The sequence below is a fragment of the Heterocephalus glaber genome, unplaced genomic scaffold, assembly GCF_053883595.1.
Source record: "Heterocephalus glaber isolate CG9 unplaced genomic scaffold, H.glaber_assembly_v1.0 deba00001444, whole genome shotgun sequence".
Taxonomy (NCBI): Eukaryota; Metazoa; Chordata; class Mammalia; order Rodentia; family Bathyergidae; genus Heterocephalus; species Heterocephalus glaber.
This window is the reverse complement of record NW_028258297.1, coordinates 32,530,645-32,550,992: the sequence shown is the minus strand read 5'-3', so window position 1 is coordinate 32,550,992 and position 20,348 is coordinate 32,530,645. Positions and strand designations below refer to the sequence as shown.

Genomic DNA, 20,348 nt, shown 5'->3' with positions numbered 1-20,348 from the left:
TACATATCTTATATTATCCTCCACTTTACTTTCTTGCTTTCTCTCTTGGTCAGTCCTCTTCAACTCCTCCTTTCTCCCTCCAAGTACACAGGGATGGAAGCAAGATAACCCTGGCAGAAGAGCTCAATTCCCAGTGGATCATCAGGGTCAACACACGGGCAGTTATAGTCAGTAATATAGGATTTAAAATGCATGAACAGATGTCCCATGCAAATTCTCCAAGGGACTGAGGGGTCTGCTAAGGTGGGGATGGGAAGGAAGGGACAAGCAGGTGGAGAGGGCTCAGGGGAGGACTGTGTTTGACAGAACCCATAGCTGCCTTGAGCAGCAAGAGGGTGAGTGAGGAAGGGAGAGAATCCACATGGTCAGTGGAGATTGAAGGATGGCCTGAGGAGACCCAGAGCAAGAAAGCCCAAGTGAGGAGACCTCAGATGATTTTAACTGGAGTCAACAAACCCAGGAATTAAGCAAGGAGCTGTGCAGTGGCCACAGATCCCACAGCATGAGGGTGTAGGCAGACATGGCATTGTGCCACACAAACCAGTGTACACTCACCTGAGTGGCCTTGGCTCAGAGGCTCCGTGTCCAGCCAAGGTGAAGATGAGACAGTTGGAGTAGAGTTCAAAGTGTCCATGGGCTTCCAACAACCTTTGCTGCTCCACCCTCCTTCCATGCAAGAGAATCTCCTGAAGCTTGACTTGCAATGACAGAGCTCTGAGCAGACAGCTGAAAAAACTGGGATTTGTTGCCCCATAGCAGCCATTCAGGACAAAAAACTATTAATGTTTGCATGGTGTGGGTAATAATGAGGAGTGCTATAAGCAGACCCAGCTGCTGCAGACAGGCATGAGAGAACCCACCAGCTGAATGTGACATTTCATCTCTTATCTAAATGTCTGTGATCCTGTGGCCCATCATCTTGTTACTGGCTACTTAGGTTTACAAGCTCAGGTGCATTTTCTCAACAATGAACAAATCAAAGGAGGCCATTCATTTTGGAAAAAATAAAAAAGATTTACCAAAACCTAACTCCAAAAAGATGAGAGGGGGCATTTTCCTCAAATCACCATCTTACTGTTCTTAGCATGTGTTGGGGTCTTTACTATAAAGAAACAGTAAGGGAGGGAATATAATGGAATAATAGACAAGTTCAGACTTCTATCCTTTCCAGGACCTCCCATGCCTAGGGGAATGAAATGGGGTTTGACATTCAGATGCCAAGATCTGCATATTCCATCCATTCATCAGGGCTGATGTGTATGCTCTAGGTAGGAGAAATTTTAGGGGGAAAATCCAACTTAAGTTGCCTTTTGTGGTCCCAATTACAATCTCATTGAATGTTGGCAATGAGAACTAATAACTGAGATAGAATGCTAGAATGTGAAATTATTATAGACAGCTATGTTAGTCAGAAGTTTTATAGGAAGTCAGATAGTGGTGGGCCCTCAGGAGAGAGTCAAGACACAAGGTGAAAACATACTACAACTGTGATCAGAGATGAATCAGTTGGAGGACAGACCTCAAGATAATAACAAAAGGACCAGGCCTACATACTTCCCCAAGGGATAAGTGATAACACCTGGTCTAATAAACTCTAGATAGGCATCAATCACCTCAGTGGGCAACCAAGACCCTGAGATCCATCACCTACCTTAGTTCTTTATTCTTTCCATGCACACTTGTTTTGTAACTTGTTCCCCTATTGGCTCATTATTACCTAAGCAAGTATACTTGTAACCATATTGGCTAATTATAGCTTTAACCCATGTTGTACCCACATAGTTTGTGCTCTATAAAACTTCACTGTAAAGTGGGATCCTTGGCTACCCATTCAGGACCCCTCCTACCTCTCAGGAGCCATCCTCTCAATAAACCTTTCCTACTCTTAACCTCTGTTGTTCCTAGAATTCATTCTTCAAATTTAGAGAACATGAATTCAGTGTATCAGACATCTAACAGGTTGGGAATTATATTTCCCTTATATCCTATTTGGAGGTTCTGATTTCATCCCTCTATCAAAATTACTCCCTCTTCCCCCTCTTCATGTGAACTGGGAATGAGATGCTTAACATCTCAGCCATTAAGGACATATGATCTACAAAAGCAGTGAGATTTTCCTTCACTCCTGCTATGGCACCTATCATCAGTACAATTTAAGGAAACAAGTGTTGATAAGGCTACAGAAAAACTGGAACATATACACATGGTACAGGATCTATGTGAAATACGTAGGCATTTCTGGGGAAAAAAATAAGTATAGATTTGTAACCAGCCCTGAAAAAAACCTTTTTTCCCTTTGAGGCCTAGGGTATGAACAGCTTCCCTCACCACCACTGATCCTTCGAAAGTGACAAAATATACTGATAGCCCAAGAAGGACAGAGGTCTGGATTCTTTTCCACAAAAACCTAAAATATATGGCTGAAAGTGATAAAGCAAGTATGAAGGTCTGCATCCTCTCTCTGCCACCCTTCCTTACTAAAACACACCCTTGCCCATCTGTAAACAGAGAGATGGTGATGTGAGGAAAATGGGTCACTCTAACACCTTGAAGCTAGATTTAAATAAATCCTTTTTACCCAATTATATGCCCTCCTTTGGTGTGTTCAGTGACAAGCACCCTATGAGCCTAAGTGGCTGGTAATGCTTTTGGTCACCACAAAGCAACATTAGTCCCTGCTCCTGAGAGCCATGCATCCTAGCAATCACTTGGGAAAGAGACTGCTTGCTCATGGCTAGCTCAACCTGCTGTTGGGACTTCAGAGACATGCCAGCACCTACCTGCCAGGAATACCTTCAAACCCTGAAAATTCTCCCTTTTCCCATCTTCTGCATCAGCTGCCTATAAATGCTTTTGTTGGTTAAAAAAATGGTTTTGGGAGCTCAATCTAGTACAAGTTCCAGGTTCTGTCCTATTTGGAGCTGATGGGCTCTGCCTGGTTTCCCCCTGGAAGTGTGCTCCAAGGTTCTACTCTCTGCAATTTTGGACCTCTTTTACATCATTCAGCAGTGCCAATTGGGTGAGGCAAGGACCTTCACTCTTTGGGGCCATTCAGACCTATTGCAGGTCATTTTGGTGGGAGAAGAGATTGGTGGGAGAAGAGATTCAGAAGTTAAAGAAAAAAAATTTCCAGACATTTGTTTTGGTTTCATTTGGTTTAGAATATTCCTTTGCTTTAGTCCACTTTGATATGCTTTTATTTGCTTTTGCGCTTGCACCACTGAGGTAAATCCCCAGCATATTTTTCTCTTCTTATAAGCATTTTTATTCTAGGATGAGCAGCAAGGTTTCATTCAGTACCACCTAAAATTATAGCCATTTGGACTTCAAGTCATTCTGAGGTTTCTTTCTGAGCCAATATACAATTCAAGGTTCTTGAGCCATTTGTCCACAGAATATTAGAATAAAACAATTTTAAAAGATTAAAAAAAAACCCTAGTGTGTTTAAAAAGCTCAAAAATGAAAACTAGTCAAAAACGAAAATTTTTATAAACTAGTAAAAAATGAAAATGCTTGTGCTACTTTGCAGCTCCCTAATAAAGTTTTAGTTATCTATAACTTAAAAGGGTGATTTTCCCTCATTGTTGAAAGTAAATGTACTCTTAGGGTGCTAATATTAGTGTTTCAATAAGCATATGATTATATTAAGGTAGTGGTAGTGGGAAGATAAACTTGATTCCATTGGGAAACTTAGGTTTTCATAAATTTATTGGGAAAATAGTTTTTCCTGTACTGCTGAAGTTTCTTTTTGGTAAACAGTATCTTTCTAAAGGAAAAAGCATGAAGGAGAAATTGAGGTGTATATAGAGTATGTCCTCAAATGACCAACATTGCATTCATGAATACTGTGTATCTTGCAATGAACAGTGTGGAAGCTGTTCATTTTTCAACCTGAAGTAAAATACTTCCAAGAACTTTAAAAAAGAGGTGGGGGTGAATTTATTGTGATACACCATATATATGAAAACACGCTGATTTCATAGGGATGTCTTTTAAAAGATTCATTAGGGCTAGGGATTTAGCTCAGTGGTTTTGCCGCCTGCTGCACAAGTGCAAGGACCCAAGTTCGATCCCTGGTAACAAAAAACAAAAAGATTCATTAAAATAAGATTGGCTAAGATACAGATGTTTTGCCTTTGTGTTTTTATTTGTGGGGAATATTGTTTCTGAATTGGATTATTTTTCATATTAGATAAGACACAAATTTCTGACCATCTATATGTAAATGCCAACACAATAAAATGTCTTAAATTTTCTAAGATCTATAATAAATTAAGGTAAAGAATAAAAGCTTCAAAAAATTCAAATTCAGTTTAATTAGGCAAACAATCTCCTTTGAGATATATATTTCCAACCTGGTTACAACCTCAATCCTACCTTCAGATATGCAAATAGAAGATTAAATATTGCATAAGACTAATAAAAAACATGACAATAATATAACTTTTTAAAAGCTGATAAATTATAATTTTAAGTCATTGCTTTATGTGTGTTGGCATAAATGCATATATTATGTTATGCCTAACTGTATACTTGTATTTATATATTGTTGAGATGGTACCAGACTCCTTTTTTTTTTTAAGTGCTCAATAACTTAAAAACATTAACCCAAATACCTATTTGTTCACATGACTTTGCTTTTTTTGGTACCAGGGATTGAACTTGGGACCTTGCACTTGGGAGGCAGGTAGAGGAAGCACTGAGTTAAATCCCCAGCACCTGTTCACATGACTTTTTTAAAATGCTTTTAAAAAGGTCAAGCATGGTGGTGAATTCCTGTAATCCCAGCATGCAAAAGGATGAAACAGTAAGATTGTCATGAGTTCAAGGCCACCCTGGGCTACATACTGAGATCCTACCTCAAAAAAAAAACAGTTTTAAAAGATATAACACATGGGCTAGGGATTTAGCTCAGTGGCACTGTGCCTGCCTCAAAAGTGCAAGGTAATGAGTTTTATCCCCAGTACCCCCCCAAAAACAGTTTTAAAGGATATAACAAAGGTTACATCAACTGCTAATGTAAATTTTCCCTGCATTAGCTAATCAAATTTATATTTGAGATGTTTTAACTTCAGAAAAAGTTTCAGTTTCACAAAAGTTAAAAATACTAATGGCTGGGTGTGGTTCATACACTCATAATACTAGCACTCAGGAAGCAGGAGCTGTGAGTTTGAGGCCACCCTGGGATACATAATCAGTTCAAGGCCAGCCTAAATTACATTGTGAAACCCTATCTCAAAAAATAAATTAAAGAGCATACAAAATATAATTAAAATTTTTGAGTTTGTTAGGATGTGAAAAATCAGAGTCAGTTAAACATTGAGACAATATAAATATACCAAAGTCTGGGCATTCATTTATGTCAAAATTTAAATTATTTAGCTTCTCAAACAATGATATAGCACTAGTCAATAAAAAGAATGTTTCTAAATTTGTACCAGGGGTCCTATTTTCTGATAGACAGTAGTTTAAAATGTTAGTGTGTTTGAGGTATTATTTTTTTTTTGGTACTGGTGATTGAACTCGGGTCCTTGAGCTGGCGCAGCAGGCGGTGAAACCACTGAGCTAAATCCCCAGCCTAAAATCTATCAATATTTTCCTAGACATTAGTTAAAAAAAGTTTATAGCAAAAATGGCCTTTGAGTCCCTGATAACAAAATGAAAATCATGTCTTTTAATAAATAGCAAGTAAAGGCCCAGGTCTACCTATTTCTCACCCGTATAATGGTCTGCATGCCATGACTACAATAGTTTCAGGATTAACTTCTTCCAAAATGTTCTCAAGACTGCTTTCTTAACCAAGAATGGTTTATGGAGCCTGACAGCTTCTACTTGTTTATTCTACTCAGCAGAGAATGAGTTAGATAAGAGGCCTCCCCTATGGTTTAAGATTAAAAAATGGAAACACTTTTAAATGTTTCTATTCATTAGACATTATCTAATAAAAATCTATTTGAGAGCTTTCTAAGTCTGTATAAAAAACAGGCAATTTTGTCTTATACACTAACTTGTGTCTAAATAAGCACTGTCCAGCCATGCTGTACTTCTTCCTAATTTCCTGAAACAGCTGAGTCCACATTTACATAGATATTAACTCACTCAACTCTAAAATGATGATACAAAATAAATATTTCTCCCTACAGTTCTTAGGAGTTTCCAGACTTTCTGACCTATTCCATTTTCGATGACCACAATTAATAAAGTTCCCTTTATGGTCTTCCAAGTAGATTCACTTATGGGTATTCTTGTTTCCCAAAATAGTTTGCTTTGGGTAGCATAAAAATGTGATTATGAATAATTCATTGTGGGCAATATAAAGATTCAAGTTCAAAAGCCCCCCAAAAATTGTTCAAAAGTTTAAATAATATTCTGTTATAGTGTATGCAAAGGGAATTTTGAGATATTGACAAATTTAAAAGTTTTTTCTCAAAAAAAGTTTGCTTTAAAATAATTACGTTCAGGTCTGGTGATGTAGCTCAGTGGTTCCACTGCCTGCCTCAAAAGTGCAAGGTGCCGAGTTCAATCCCTGGTACCAAAAAGAAAAAAATTTAAATAGATATATAAAAGCTCAAAGTTATTTACAATTAAGTTAAAATACTAAAGACATTTGTTAAATATAAATTCATATATTCTTTGTTTAAAATTTATAAATGATAGGGGCTGGGGATTTAGCTCAGTGGTTCCATCGCCTGCCTCACAAGTACAAGGACATGAGTTTGATCCCCTGTACCAATAAAAAATTTATAGATGATGCTGGGGATTTAGCTCAATGGTTCCACTGCCTGTCTCGAAAGTGCAAGGACCCAAATTTGATCCCCAGTACTTAAAAAAAGATAAAATATTTATAAATGATAACATTTAAATATTACATATATTTCATAAGTTGTTGATATATGTCTGATGTACATCACTAACATAAGCTCAAATATCTAAAAGTAGAGCTTTATCAAAATGCAGCTCAACTAGTGAAATTGAGTTTAAGAAAATATCTCAAAGTGATTAAGGATTATATTTTTTCATCATTTTAAGTTATTTGTGAAAGCACAATTTATTTCATATTCTAATAACAGTCATTTTTTAAAGTCTTAAAAAGTCTTTTGATATAAAGATTTGGGGTGTGGGGGGGTACCAGGATTGAACTCCGGATGTTTTGCTTGAGAGGAAGGTGGTGGATCCACTGAACTAAATCGCTGGCCTCCCTTTCGTTTTTGTTCTTTTTTTTGGTACCAGGGATCAAACTCGGGTCCTTGTGCTTGCAACAGCCTCCCTTTTGATATAAAAATTTAATAGCTCTAAGTTACCTGGTCTGTTTTTTTAAATTTATACATATATTTATTGGTACATATTAGGTATAAAATCCATTTACATTTATCATTGGGTGTTTGTACCAGAACATGATGTATCTTAGTTTTTATTTTTTCTCCCATTACCTGTGCATCCTTTACCAACTGGTCTATTAATGAGTTTCTTTATGCTGCCTAATGCTAATAGTTTTAAGAGACAGTAAAAGGCTGGCTTGCTTCTCTATAATAAGTAAAGTGCTATTATTTTTCTATCTAGTCTTTGTTTAAATTAAGTACTTAAAATGAGTTTTTATTTTGAAATCTCTTTGCTTTTGCTAAAACTCCTTATAAGTTCAAAAGCAATGATTGTGGGTGCTTCCAACCTCAAATATGTTATATATGTGTGTTCTTTTTTAGATATCTAGTGCTTACATCAATATATGACAGTTTGAGACACAAATATGATCTAATAACAATTTTCAAACACCAATGATCCAGTGGCATAATTTTATAATATAAAAGTTCTGTTTCTGTTATAAATTGATCATATTTGTTAACAGTATAATCTTTGAATAAAATGTTTCCAGAGACAGTTTGCTGTTTAAATATTTTTAAAAATTGTAATACACAAAAACAATGTCAAAATCTGTTTAAAAGAATAAAGCTTAAGATAGAGATCTGTTCTTAATAAAATTTAGAGCAAAACCATTTTTAAAGGCTACAGATTTGTTAAAATAATTTCTTGTGTTCTCTACTGTTTTGTTAAAATTAAATGCTTAAATAAATAAGTCTTTAAAAGTTCATTTTCCTTAAATATTATGCAGGGCACCTCCTCCTTTTTCTGCAAGTCAGTTGATAATAACTGCTTATTTTCTGTCATACAGGAGGAACATGAAACTAAAATTTAGCTGCCTACTTTTATTCAGCTACCTCACAAATAAGCTCAAATGATAGTTAAACACTAACTCCAAACTTTGGAGAGTTGAGATAGTAGACATTGTTTGTTATCTTTAGTAGGTTCAACTATTTCATCTGAAAATGTTGAATTTTTCTCTTAAATATTCTTAGAACTTTCCCTCTAATTTTGCTAGACTGGTTTCCAGAAGAACTCCTCATGTGAAAGTTAAATGTGAGAACTATATTCTATTGTATCATACAAATTTTTTCCTAGCTGCATACACCAATGATAGTCAGTTTGCTAAATAAATGGCACTGAAGAAAATCCTGACCTGAGTGGCACTACATGTCCAAATGTTTCTGACCAAAGAAAATTAGACAACAGTACTTATAGATATCTGACATGAAACTGTACATTTTACAGGCCAAATACATAGTCTAGAGCTTTATAAAATAAGTTAAAGCATTATTAACTCTAAAAATATCATGTACAAGATAAAGTCCCATTTTAGTACTTGTGATAGCATTTCAGGTGGAAACAGTCATTTATACAAAAAACAACCCAGATTCTCTGCTGTTAAGCATATAATTCAAAGAAATTTCAGAGTACTGAGAAAATTTTAGTTCATTTATGAATGATGTAAAATGTTGATTTGTGGGATTTAAAATGTTTCCTTTAAAAAAAGTGTACCCAGAATACATAACCTCTGTACAGAGAAAAATATAAAAGTTCTGTATGACCATGTTTGATTAAACTACATAATTTAGAATGGAAAATCACTAGGTGAACATTTTTCTATCTTACTCATTCCCCTGAAAGCACTGATTTGTGAGCTATCATTAATATTTAGTTGGGCTGCATTTATGGAACAAGATCTTATTTTCAAAATGGCATAAATTTTCCTTTAAGGACTCTATTTTTAGCAGCCATTCTATCTCTAAAGGTTAACAATTTACAGAGCAAATGTTTTAATTACTGTATACTTTTTCTACTTGGTACTCTCCATTTATAATATTTGCAAAAGGGTAATGTCTATGAAAAAATTGTTTCACTCTCCCAACCCATCTTAGTCAAAAGTGTTTCCTCCTCTCATCTTTGACCTAATTGGGGAAGTGTGGAAGACACCAATCCTGCAGTGACTGGTAAACAAGGAGTTTAAACCAATAGTGGTGCCACATACCTGTAATCCCAGCTCTTAGGAGGCTGAGGCAGGAGGACAACCATAAGTTCAAGGCCAGCTGAGACTACATAGTGAGTTCAAGGCAAGCTGGAATTACAGAGTGAATTCTGTCTCAAAGACAAAACAAAACAAAAGCAATTTAACTGAAGTGGTGTCACTAAATTGAAAAACTGAAAATACATTTTAACAGCAATTTACACTGAGGGAAATACGGTTCTGAGGTATTCTATGTAAACAGATATTATAAATAAAAAAATTTGCAAATGAGTATGCTAAAGAAATTTGTAGATATATAATTTTGATGATGATGTACCACCTGCATTTTGCTAACAATATTTCCCTAAAAATTAGCAACTCTATAGAGTTATATTTCATGATAAAATACTACTGACTGTCAGGGACAATAATTACATTGGCTGATTATGACATATGCCAGTTGTGATAATTCAGACAAACAAGTTGATAAATTCCTAAAATACCTAATTGAAGTTTTTTGTCAAAACAGAGGAATGTAAAGAAATAGCCTGAGCCTGCAATTCATGAATTAAAAGTTTTCTCCCAGGCAGGGTAGGTGGTGAAAATGAAGTAGGCCTAAGAAATATATGATCTTATAAAAATTCCACTGATTTCCTCACAGAGCTAACCTAATTGTGATAAACCTAATATGCCAAGCAATAATACAAACTCCAACATAAATTGTTCCTTACCACCTTGAGATTAATATAAACCTAGCTTGAACCTAACCACCACCAGTGCTAACCCTAACCTAATCCTGGCTCCTAATTGTGGGTTGCCCTTTTCCCACCAGCCTCCCTGTCCATGCTAGCCCCTCTCCACACATCCAGACCCCTCCTTACTTGCTGAACCTCACACTCATGCTGCTTAGCATGAGGGATGCCTAGGACAGGCTTGGCGGGAAGGTGATGCCTGGAATTGGTGAGGCTGGAGTGGGCTTGCCGGAAGGTGAGGCCTAGCATGAGCTTGGCAGGAAGGTAAGGCCTGGGGTTGGTGAAGCCTGGGAAAGACTTGGCAGGAAGGTAATGTCTGGGGTTGGTGAGGCTGGGGCAGGGGTTTAGTGGGAAAATGAGGCTTGGGGTTTGTACAGCTGGGGTAGGCTTAGAGGGAAGGTGAGGATTGGGACTTGAGAGGCCTAGCACGGACTTGGTGGGAAAGTGAGGTCTAGGATTGGTGAGGCCTGGGACAGGTTTAACAGGAAAGTGAGGCCTGGGGTTTGTGCAGCTGGGGTGGGCTTGTTGGGAATGTGAGGCCTGGGACTGGTGAAGCCTGGCACCAGCGTGGCAGGAAGATGAGGCCTGGCAGTGGTGAGGGCAAAGGGGGCTTGGTGGGTAGGTGAGGCATGGGGTTGGTGAGGCCGGCAGGTGCTCACACCTCAACCTGACCTAAGGAGGAGGACCGAGGTCATGATAGGAGGCCTCTCACCTGCTGTGGAGAGAGATGAAGCAGCACTCTGTGATGACCCCTCTAGAAGGCCCTCTGCTGGACATAAAGCATGGCTGACTGCAGTGCTATCATCAGGAGGCTGGAAGGATCCAGAAAGGAGGGTGTGCAGCTGGTAAGGTCATGGGAGGGGGCAGAGTCTGGCTACAGGATGAGGAGGGGCATGGCCAGGCTCCTCAGCTGTGGGTGCCCTGGGGCAGGTCATGGGAGGGGTGAGGCCACAGCAGGGGGTGGGTTCATGAAGAGGAGGGGCATAGCCCAGGAGCACCAGGATTGGGCACAACAGGGAGAGTCACCAGAGGGGGGTGAGCCTGGCTACAGGATGAGGAGGGGCTTGGCCAGGCTCTTCAGTCTTGGGTATCCTGGGGCTGTCATGGGAGGGTTGGGGTTCAAGAAGAGAAGTGGTGTAGCCCAAGAGTGCTAGGATTGAGCACAACAGGGTAGCTTTCGGGAAGGGTTGGAGGTTGTTCACTGGAGAGGCATGGCCAGGACACCTCAGCTTTGGTGTCCTGGGGCTGGGTCATGGGAGGAGTGGGGCCAGTCACACCAGTAGGTGGGCCTGGGTTCAGGAGGAAGAGTTGCATGGCTCCAAAGCACCTGGATTGGGCACAACTTGGCAGGTCACTGCAGGGGTTGGAGCCAGGGCACCTCAGCTGTGGGTATCCTTGGGCTGTAATAAGAGGGGCGGGGCCTAGGTTCTGGAGGAGGAGCCATGTGGCAGGAGTAGGGCAGGATTGGGCTCACCAGGGTGAGTCACAGAAGAAATAGCCTGGTCTGGGCACCTGTCAGGTGTGGGCACCCTGGGGCCAGTCACAGTAGTGTCCATCACTGAGCCAGTGGCAATGCCCTACCAGCCTGGCCTTCTGAGCCCATTTGTCCCACTGGATAGAGGGTATAAAGAAGAGGAGCCTTGGTGCTGTCCATCCACAATGACAGTACCCAGAATTCTTGGCCTAACAGCCCACACCCAGGACTATAGTACCCAGAAAACTCTGCATGCCCCAATCAAGTACTACACTACCCAGAATCCTTGGTGTGACCCCCGCAGACTAAGGTACCCAGAAGATTATGCATGCCCACCACAGGCAGAACCCTTAGCCCACCCCTCCCCCATTATGGTACCTATAATCCTCAGTGCGACTCTCCCTACCAGAACTACAGTATCCAGAAACTTTTGCGTGTCACCCCCCATCATGGTTCACAGTATCCTCCCCAGGACACCATTTCCCCCATGACTATGGTACCTGGAAGGCTCGCTGTGCCTCCCACCACCACAAGGATCAAGGTACCTGTTGTCAGTGATTTGCAAGGGAATAGATTTAATTGGGGACACATGTAATTTATAGGATTAATTCATAATATTCACCCAAAAAGTCAAACGCAGAAGAGTGCAAAAGTTCTGTGTGCTACAGACATAAAGAATCCAGCCAAGGCATGGAGCCCAGAGCAATGTCCTGCACAATTCCAGCCAAAGGCCTAGAGCCCACAGACATGTCCTCCATGAATCTGCATCAGGGATCTGCACTGGAAAGCCCAAAATGTTAGTGGTGGATTTTAGAAAGTCTATGCTGGCCAGGTAAAAGAGCTGTTCCAGAAGGCTAAAGGATCTACACTGGAGCCAGGAAGTGACAGTCAAGGCAAAGACCAGAGCTCCCCCCACCCCCTCCACCAAGAGAACAGCAGCTATCCCCGGTAATGGCAAGGACTGACCTCCTTCTATCCGAAAAACAAGTCGTGGGGACAAGCTTCTCCAGGAAAAACAACAGCATGCACCTTCCCCTCCTATGCTCCTTTTGTGCCATTGGCAACAATCCTCAGGTGGGCCTTCCATGCCCAGAACCACACTGATTTAGTTCAGCTGCACATTCCACTTCAGTTAACCATTAGTCAATTAAACACAGTACCCAAAAGCCTCTGCATGCACACACCTGTACTGCAGTAGCCTTAACTATCACTCCCCCTCCCCCCCTCAGGATACCAGACAATTCCACATCTGGGACTACAGTACCCAGAAGCACACACACACACACACACACACACACACAAACACACACGTACTACAGTATCTTGACTACTCAGCATGCCTCCATGGGATTACAGGACTCAGTACTTTTGGCATGACCCACCCCCCAAGATTACATTATTTTGAATCATTAGTGTGGCCCATTACTATGGTAGGATCATTGCCCAGGGTCTAAGGTGTTTATAATAAACCTAGTCCTCAATGAGATATGCTAGGGAGTCTATCCCTTGGTCCAGTGACATGATCCTTTTCTAGGCCCTGGTTTCTATGTTTCTAAGAGCATTATAGATACATTAAGAACACTTGCCATTTCTGTGCTGCAGATTAAAAAATAATTGCCCCCAAAATTTCTTTGGACCTCAATCTTACCATTTTGCTATGCAAAACTTAATTTTCAGCCTGGTGTGGTTGTGCATGGCTGTAATCTCAACACTTGGGAGGCCAAGGCAGGAGATTTACCATGAGTTAGAATCCTGCCTGGGCTACATAAGTGAGTTGAAAGTCAGCCTGATCTAAATACTAAGATCTAGTCTCAAAAAAAAAAAATCAGTTGCACATGTTTTGTAATCCTGTATTTTAAGTCACAGTTAGGAAGACGTTTCCCTCAATGCTTTTTTTCCTACAGATTTTGTGACTTTATTTTTCATTTCTAGATCTCCCAGTGCTTGATTTTTGTATGGTTGTCTATAATGGCAGTACAAGTCCAGTTTTACCTTTTTCCTAGTTTCTATCAACTTCCCAAGTCAATTTTCTTTTAACACAGTTTTCATACTCTGATTTGTGGTTTTATTATTGACTTAAATGCAGTGCAATAAAGTATGTAATACACTATATATGCATATGTATTCATTTATATTTGTTCATAGGTTGATTTATAGAATTTTTTTTAAGACAGGGTCTCACTATGCAGTTCAAGCTGTCCTTGAGCTTATGATGAAGCCCAGGCTGGCCCTCAACTCACAGCAACCCTCCTGCCTCAGTCTCTCAAGTGCTGGGGATATAGGTGTGTGGCACCATGCCCAACTCTAGGAATTTTTTAACAGATTATCTAATGATGCAACAATACCATCATAATCTTTTTATTATGGAGGGTTGATAATATATTTTAGGGGTAGCTGGACCACAGTGACTTTGTATTTCAGGATTTTACTGAAATATATTTTATTTTTCTTTATAAACTGCTAATGGGTTCAACATGCACATCACAACTCATAATGAAATTTAATTTCCTTTTCAAAATATTAAATACTTGGTAGTGGGGAAGTTTTTAAAAGGTGGTTATGTCATGAATGGAACAATTTAGCCATAGATGAATAGCTTACTGAGTCATTTGTAAAGTGGAACTCAGAAAACCCAGTTTGTATGCACTTCTGCCTTGGGACTCTGCAGAGAATCCCCACCAGGAAGATGGTGGTCTCCACACCAGATGAGGGGCCTTGATCTTGGGCCTCCAGAACCCCAGGCTGAATAAACCTTTATTCAGTACAAATTATCCAGTCAGAGGTATACAGTTATAGTAACAGAAAAGACCTTAACTCATGGAGCATATAAATAGACTTCTTTACCTCCAGAAAAAATTAAATCTGTTGACTTTTGTTGGAATCACATTAAAATCATAACTTTTTAACATGATAGGTTAATTCTATTATTTAATATGTAAGGACATTTAATGTCATCTGATTGTATATGTCAGGAGTGAAGAAGAAAGTATCCTCACAAGGATTTTAAATGCCAGCTCTACATAAATTGTGGAAATGCAGTCACACAATGTCGAATCCCTGGGGGGAATTCTCAAGAATGTGATCACCTGGATGTTCCCAGATACTTGGAACTGTACATACACAACATGGAGTTAGTAAGTGGTGTTTTTTTACAATTGTGCCTGGACTAGAACATCACCTGCAGAGACACCCCCGACATAAATAAATGTTTAATGAATGTTTTATACCTTACTCTACATGACATAGTTGCTAACTAAAATCACAGTAAGAAAAATTTGTAAGTAAATCAAGCTATGATTTTCCATCCCAATCTCACACTGAATTCTATATTAAAGATTGAGCCAAAATAAATGAGTACAGAGCAAACAGCTGGCCATATGTATAGTAGACAGGAATGGAAACACTTCACATTACTAGAACTGGATACAATTGCGATGTGTTAAGGTCTTGGGCAGCTTGTGGCCATGCATGAATGTGGTCCTCTCTACTCCCTGGTCCTCCAGCTCTTAGCAGGGTAAATACTCACACCACCTCCTCTGGGAAGCCCTCCCTCCTCACACAATGTAATTTGTACCCTATCTCTATGTTGTCCTCTATCCCAATAACATGGTCTACTTTATTCAAAATACCTATCTAATGTCAAAGTGTCTTTTGGAGCAGAGGGGCACTTTGATCTGTTTTTAAATTTTCCCACAGAAAAATAAGGTCCATAAAGTCAGGGAAGGACATGAAGTTTAAAAGAAAAGCCCTCTAGGGGCCAGGGATTTAGCTCAGTGATTCCACCACCTGCCTCACAGGTGCAAGGTCCTGATTTCAATCCCCCATACCAAAAAAAGCAATTGGAAAAGAAAAGCCCTCTAGTATGAACATTTTTCCTTACTAGGCCTACCACCAGCTGCACTTCTGTCAGTACGTCCAGGCACTTTCTAGAGGGAGGATGCTAAGGTAACCCAGAGATTCACCTTAGGACCAATGGAGCCTGGTGTAGAATGGGTTCCAGCTCTGGAAGCCCTCAATGATGATATTTTCAGGCTGAACTCTGAGAGACTGGTACTGGCCATCAGCTCTGGATGACTGGAGGAGATACTGTTGCCAGTCATGTGCCTCCTGAGAATTTTTCTAAGAATTCCTGTGTTGGGACCACTGGCCAGACTAGCCTGGGATGTCCACAGAGTGGAAATGAGGGTCTGAGGCCCCTTCAATCAGATCCTTGTATCTGCCTAAGGAATAATGAGCCTAAACCTTTCTGTCATTTTTATATGAACTATTTTCTTTTTTGAGATAGGGTCTCACTCTGCAGTTCAGGCTGGTCTTGACCTCACTCCATAGCCCAGGCTGACCTCTAACTCACAGTGATCCTCCTGCTTCAACCTCCTGACTTCTGGGATTGCAGATATGCACCACTACACTGACATGACAAAAATAAATGTCTGTTCTAATCATTTCAGTTGAATCCTTATAAAAGGCATATCAATGGTGAACAAGTGAAAGGCCATGTGAAGATATGGCTAGGTGTCAGATATCTTCAAGTCAGAGAGGACACAGGAGAAATTCTATAAGCAGCTTTTGCTTGGATTTCATCCCTCAAATCTTTAAGAAAATAAATTCTAAAACCCAAGTCTTTAATATTTTTGTCAGAATTACCAAAACAATATACTATACATTGTTGGACTATGTTTTATTATTTCCTCTAATGTTTTACAATGTAAATCCTTAATTTACCACAGTATACTTAGAATAGTATAGACTGATAAGAAATAAGAAATTTTCAGTGTAATTTTCCAATTATTAACTCTGAGTATAACCAAATTCAAATCCCAACCCAAAACATAACTCTAACCCAAATTCTAAAATTTATTCACTCTCTAACCCCTAATCCTCACTCTCAACCTCACTTTAACCTCAAACCCTAATTCTCTTCACAAAACTAAACATATCAATCATGTTGGCTTCATAAAACTAATTTTTTCCATGTGAATAACCCTGTTTAGACTTCAAAAAGACAAGCAACATACTGAATAACTTCTCTACAAAAAGCATATCTGAGAACAATTTTGTATTCAAAATACACAAATAATTCTTAATGTCAAAAACTATGACTCCAATAAAAAGTGGTACATGTCTGAACAGATACCAGACCAATGACAACATAATGATGGCAGATAGTTCATGGTACAATTCAATAGTGTTCCTGTACACCAATCATAAATCCACTTAGCCAGAAATCAAGAAACAATCCCATTCATGATAGCTTAAGAAAATACCTGGAAATTGGCCAAAGCAAGTAAAAATCCTCTATAACAGGCTGAGGATTTAGCTCAGTGGTTCTGCCGCCTACCTCAAGAGCGCAAGGTCTGGATTTACATCCCCGGTACCAAAAACAAAGAAACAAACAAACAAACAAAAATCTATGATAGTGTCAAAGAAAAGAGAGATTGAAGAGGAGATTATAAACCGGAAATACATTCCCTGTTTCTAGATACACAGAAATAATATTGTCAAAATGATGACACTCCACAAATGATATACATGTTTAATGCAATTCTAATCAGCATTTTTCTCAGAACTACAACACACACTCCTTTAATTTAAAAGGAATAGGGGCTGGGGATTTAGCTCAGTGGTTTCGCTGCCTGTTGCACAAGTGCGAGGACCCAAGTTCGATACGCGGTACCAAAAACAAATTCAAATTTTTAAAAATAAAAGGAATCAGCAGAGATTGGAGACACTAAAGCACCCCCGAGCAACAAGAGCAAAGAAGGAAGCATTACAATCCCAGATTTAAAGTTATATGAGAAAGGTACAGTGATGAAAACATCATGGTGAAGGAACAAAAAGAGACATGTTGATCTACACAATAAAGTTCAGAATCAAGAAACAACCAGGGCCGGGGATTTAGCTCAGTGGTTCTGCTGCCTGCCTCAAAAGCACAAAGTCCCAAGTTCAATCCCCAGTACCAAAAACATAAAACAAACAAAAAACCCCAGGCACTTTTACCCACATGAGTTTGGAGAAAAGGAGCCAAAGCAATACACTGGAGAAAAGACAGCCTCTTCAACAAATGATGCTGGGAAAACTGGTGATCCCTATGCAGGTTAGATCCAGACCCATATCTCGCATGCCTTGTAATAAAATCAAGTCAACATGGATTAGAGAAATAGATATTAGACTGTAAACACTGAATCTGATGGCAGATAAAATATGTAAAGTTTTTGAAAATATAAGCATAGGCATCGCTTCTTGGCCTTTTGGCTAAGATCAAGTATAAGCATAGGCAAAGACTTTCTGAACAGAACCCCAATTGCACAAGATATAAAATTAAGAATCAATAGGGCTGGGGATTTAGCTCAGGGGTTCCAGTGCCTGCCTCACAACTGAAAGGTCCTGAGTTCGATCTCTGGTACAAAAAAAAATTAAGATTCAACAAATGGGATTATACCAAATTAAGATGCTTTTGCACAGAAAAGACAACAAGCAACTGACAGAAGAGACAATCTCCACAGTGGGAAATTCTTTCTCAGCTTTTTGTCGGACAGAGAACTGATATCTTGAATAAAGAACAACAACAACAACTCCTCCAAAATGAAAGACCAAATTAAAAAGAGCAATTGTAATGAAAACACACTTCTCAAAGAAACACAAATGGCCAATAAAGTATGTAAAACATGTTCAACATTGTTGGCCATTAGAGAAATGCAAATCAAAGCAACATTAGGTTCCATCTCATTCCATTAGGCATGGCTATTATCAAGAACTCTAAAAAATCCTGCCTTGCAAGGGAAAGCCCCTGAGTTTGATCTCCGGTACCAAAAAAAGAACTCAAAAAGTAACAAAACCAGGCAAGGTTGTAAGGGAAAGAAAACCCTTGTACAATGTTGATTGGAATGAAAACTAGTACAACCGCTCTGAAAACTAAAACCATAAATTTCATTTGACTCAGTTATAATCCATCTGGGTAACTTCCCCCAAGAAACATAAAGACATCATCTTACAGAGACACATGTGTTTCTCATGTTGATAGCAACACCATTCATAATACCTAAAACTTTGAAATGACTTATACACCATCAACAGATGAATGGATATAAGAAATCTGAAGGGGCCAGGGATTTAGCTCAGAGGTTGCGCCACCTGCTGCACAAGTGCACTGTCCCAATTTCAATCCCTGGTACCAAAAAAAAAAAAGAAATCTGATATATGGAGTACTACTCACCATAAAAAAAGAAAATTTTCACTCAAAAGGCTGAGATAGGAGGATCATTGCAAGTTTGAGGCCAGCCTGGACCATAGAGTGAGATCTTGTCTCAACAAAACAAAACCAAAGAAAGATAAATTTGGTTCAGTTGTGGGCAAATGGTTGCATCTTGAGAACATAATGCTATGTGAAATAAACTAAATACAAAATGCTATGTCCTATGCCTGAGGAAGTTTGCAGAAATCACTGCTTTCTAAAAGAAATCTAACTTTGGGCCGGGGATTTAGCTCAGTGGTTTTGCCACCTGCTGCGCAAGCACACGGACCCGAGTTCAATCTCCAGTACCAAAAAATAAAAAGAAATCTAACACTAAAATTTTCATTTTGTGGTGCCAGTTACTGCCTCACTCAATGTTGGCACTGAGAACTGACAGTTGAGACAAAACAATGCTGGAATGTGAAATGACTCTTCCATCCCTGCCACATTTAAATACAAACATGCTTAACATCTCAGCCATTAGGGAAATGCAAATGACAACCACAGTGAGGTCCCCTTCACTCCTATCATCAATAGAATTCAGCACCTGTCATCAATATAATTTAAGGTGCTGGTTAGGATGCAGTGAAACTGGAATAGTGCAGCCTGTGTATGAAAATAGCTCAGAATTGCCTCAAAAAATTTGAATATGATTTACTGTACTCCTCAAACTTTCCATTCCTAGATAGCTTTCCAGAACAACTGAAGACATGTATTCAAACAAAATTGGATGCATTCTTTACATCTCTCAAGGTCATGGCAATGACAAACTGTCCCATAGTGAGTTCCAGAAAAAGAAAACTATTTCCAAATAGAAAAAGAATTTTTCTCTTGGGCAGGACAAGTGGTGAAAGTAACGTGGGCCTAAGGCTTGCATTATCTTATAAAAACTCCACTGACTTTCTGGTAGAACATTAACCCTAACCTAACTGTAAGTAATAAAACTAATAATACACTGGTCTCAGGGAAGCCTAGCACAGGCCTGGCAGTAAGGGGAGGACTGGGGTTGGGGAGGCCTGTAGTTGGTGAGGCCAAAGGGTGCTCATGCCCCAACATGCCCAGGGACTAAGTCCTGGACAAGGGCCGAGGTTGTAGAAGGAAGCTCCTGGCCTGCTGAGGAGAGACACAAACCAGTGCTCTGTGGTTCCTCCTCTAGGCAACTGTCTGCAGGTCATAAAGCATCATGGACTACAGGTCCCTACCTAGGCAGGCCCCTAGGAAATCCAAGTAGGGATGCCTCCCTCAGTATCCTTGACCTGCTGGCATCAGGAAGGTCAGCCCCACTCTTCTTTGTGCAGAGAACTCTGACTCTTTTCCACCAAAATTGTGCTTTGGGGGAACATGTCCAGCATGGGATGCTTGACTCCTGCCAGCTCTTCTCTCTGTGTGCCAAATCATTGAAAGGGACTTTAAAACTCAAGGCTTCAATAAACATGTTTTCTGCATCTTACTATTTTAAGATTACCTTTTTCAAATCTTTAAAAACAAATAGATTTCTGTGCATAATTTAGGTTGATCATGTTTTTTAAAACATCCCCTGAAAAGTAGGGTCCT

General features: G+C 39.5%; 1 long non-coding RNA gene across 2 annotated transcripts; it reads right to left on the bottom strand.

The window, feature by feature from the left end:
- Positions 1-3,918: 3,918 nt before the first annotated feature.
- LOC110346629 (uncharacterized) lies at positions 3,919-12,821 on the bottom strand. 2 transcript variants are annotated; one of them, XR_015452365.1, is made up of 5 exons: positions 12,530-12,821; positions 10,802-10,901; positions 9,362-9,468; positions 6,456-6,526; positions 3,919-4,073 (listed from the first exon to the last, which is right to left on the bottom strand). It is a non-coding gene; the product is annotated as an uncharacterized LOC110346629 (long non-coding RNA). The 2 variants fall into 2 exon arrangements; XR_015452364.1 differs by having other exon boundaries at positions 3,919-6,526.
- Between the last annotated feature and the right edge of the window lie 7,527 nt (positions 12,822-20,348).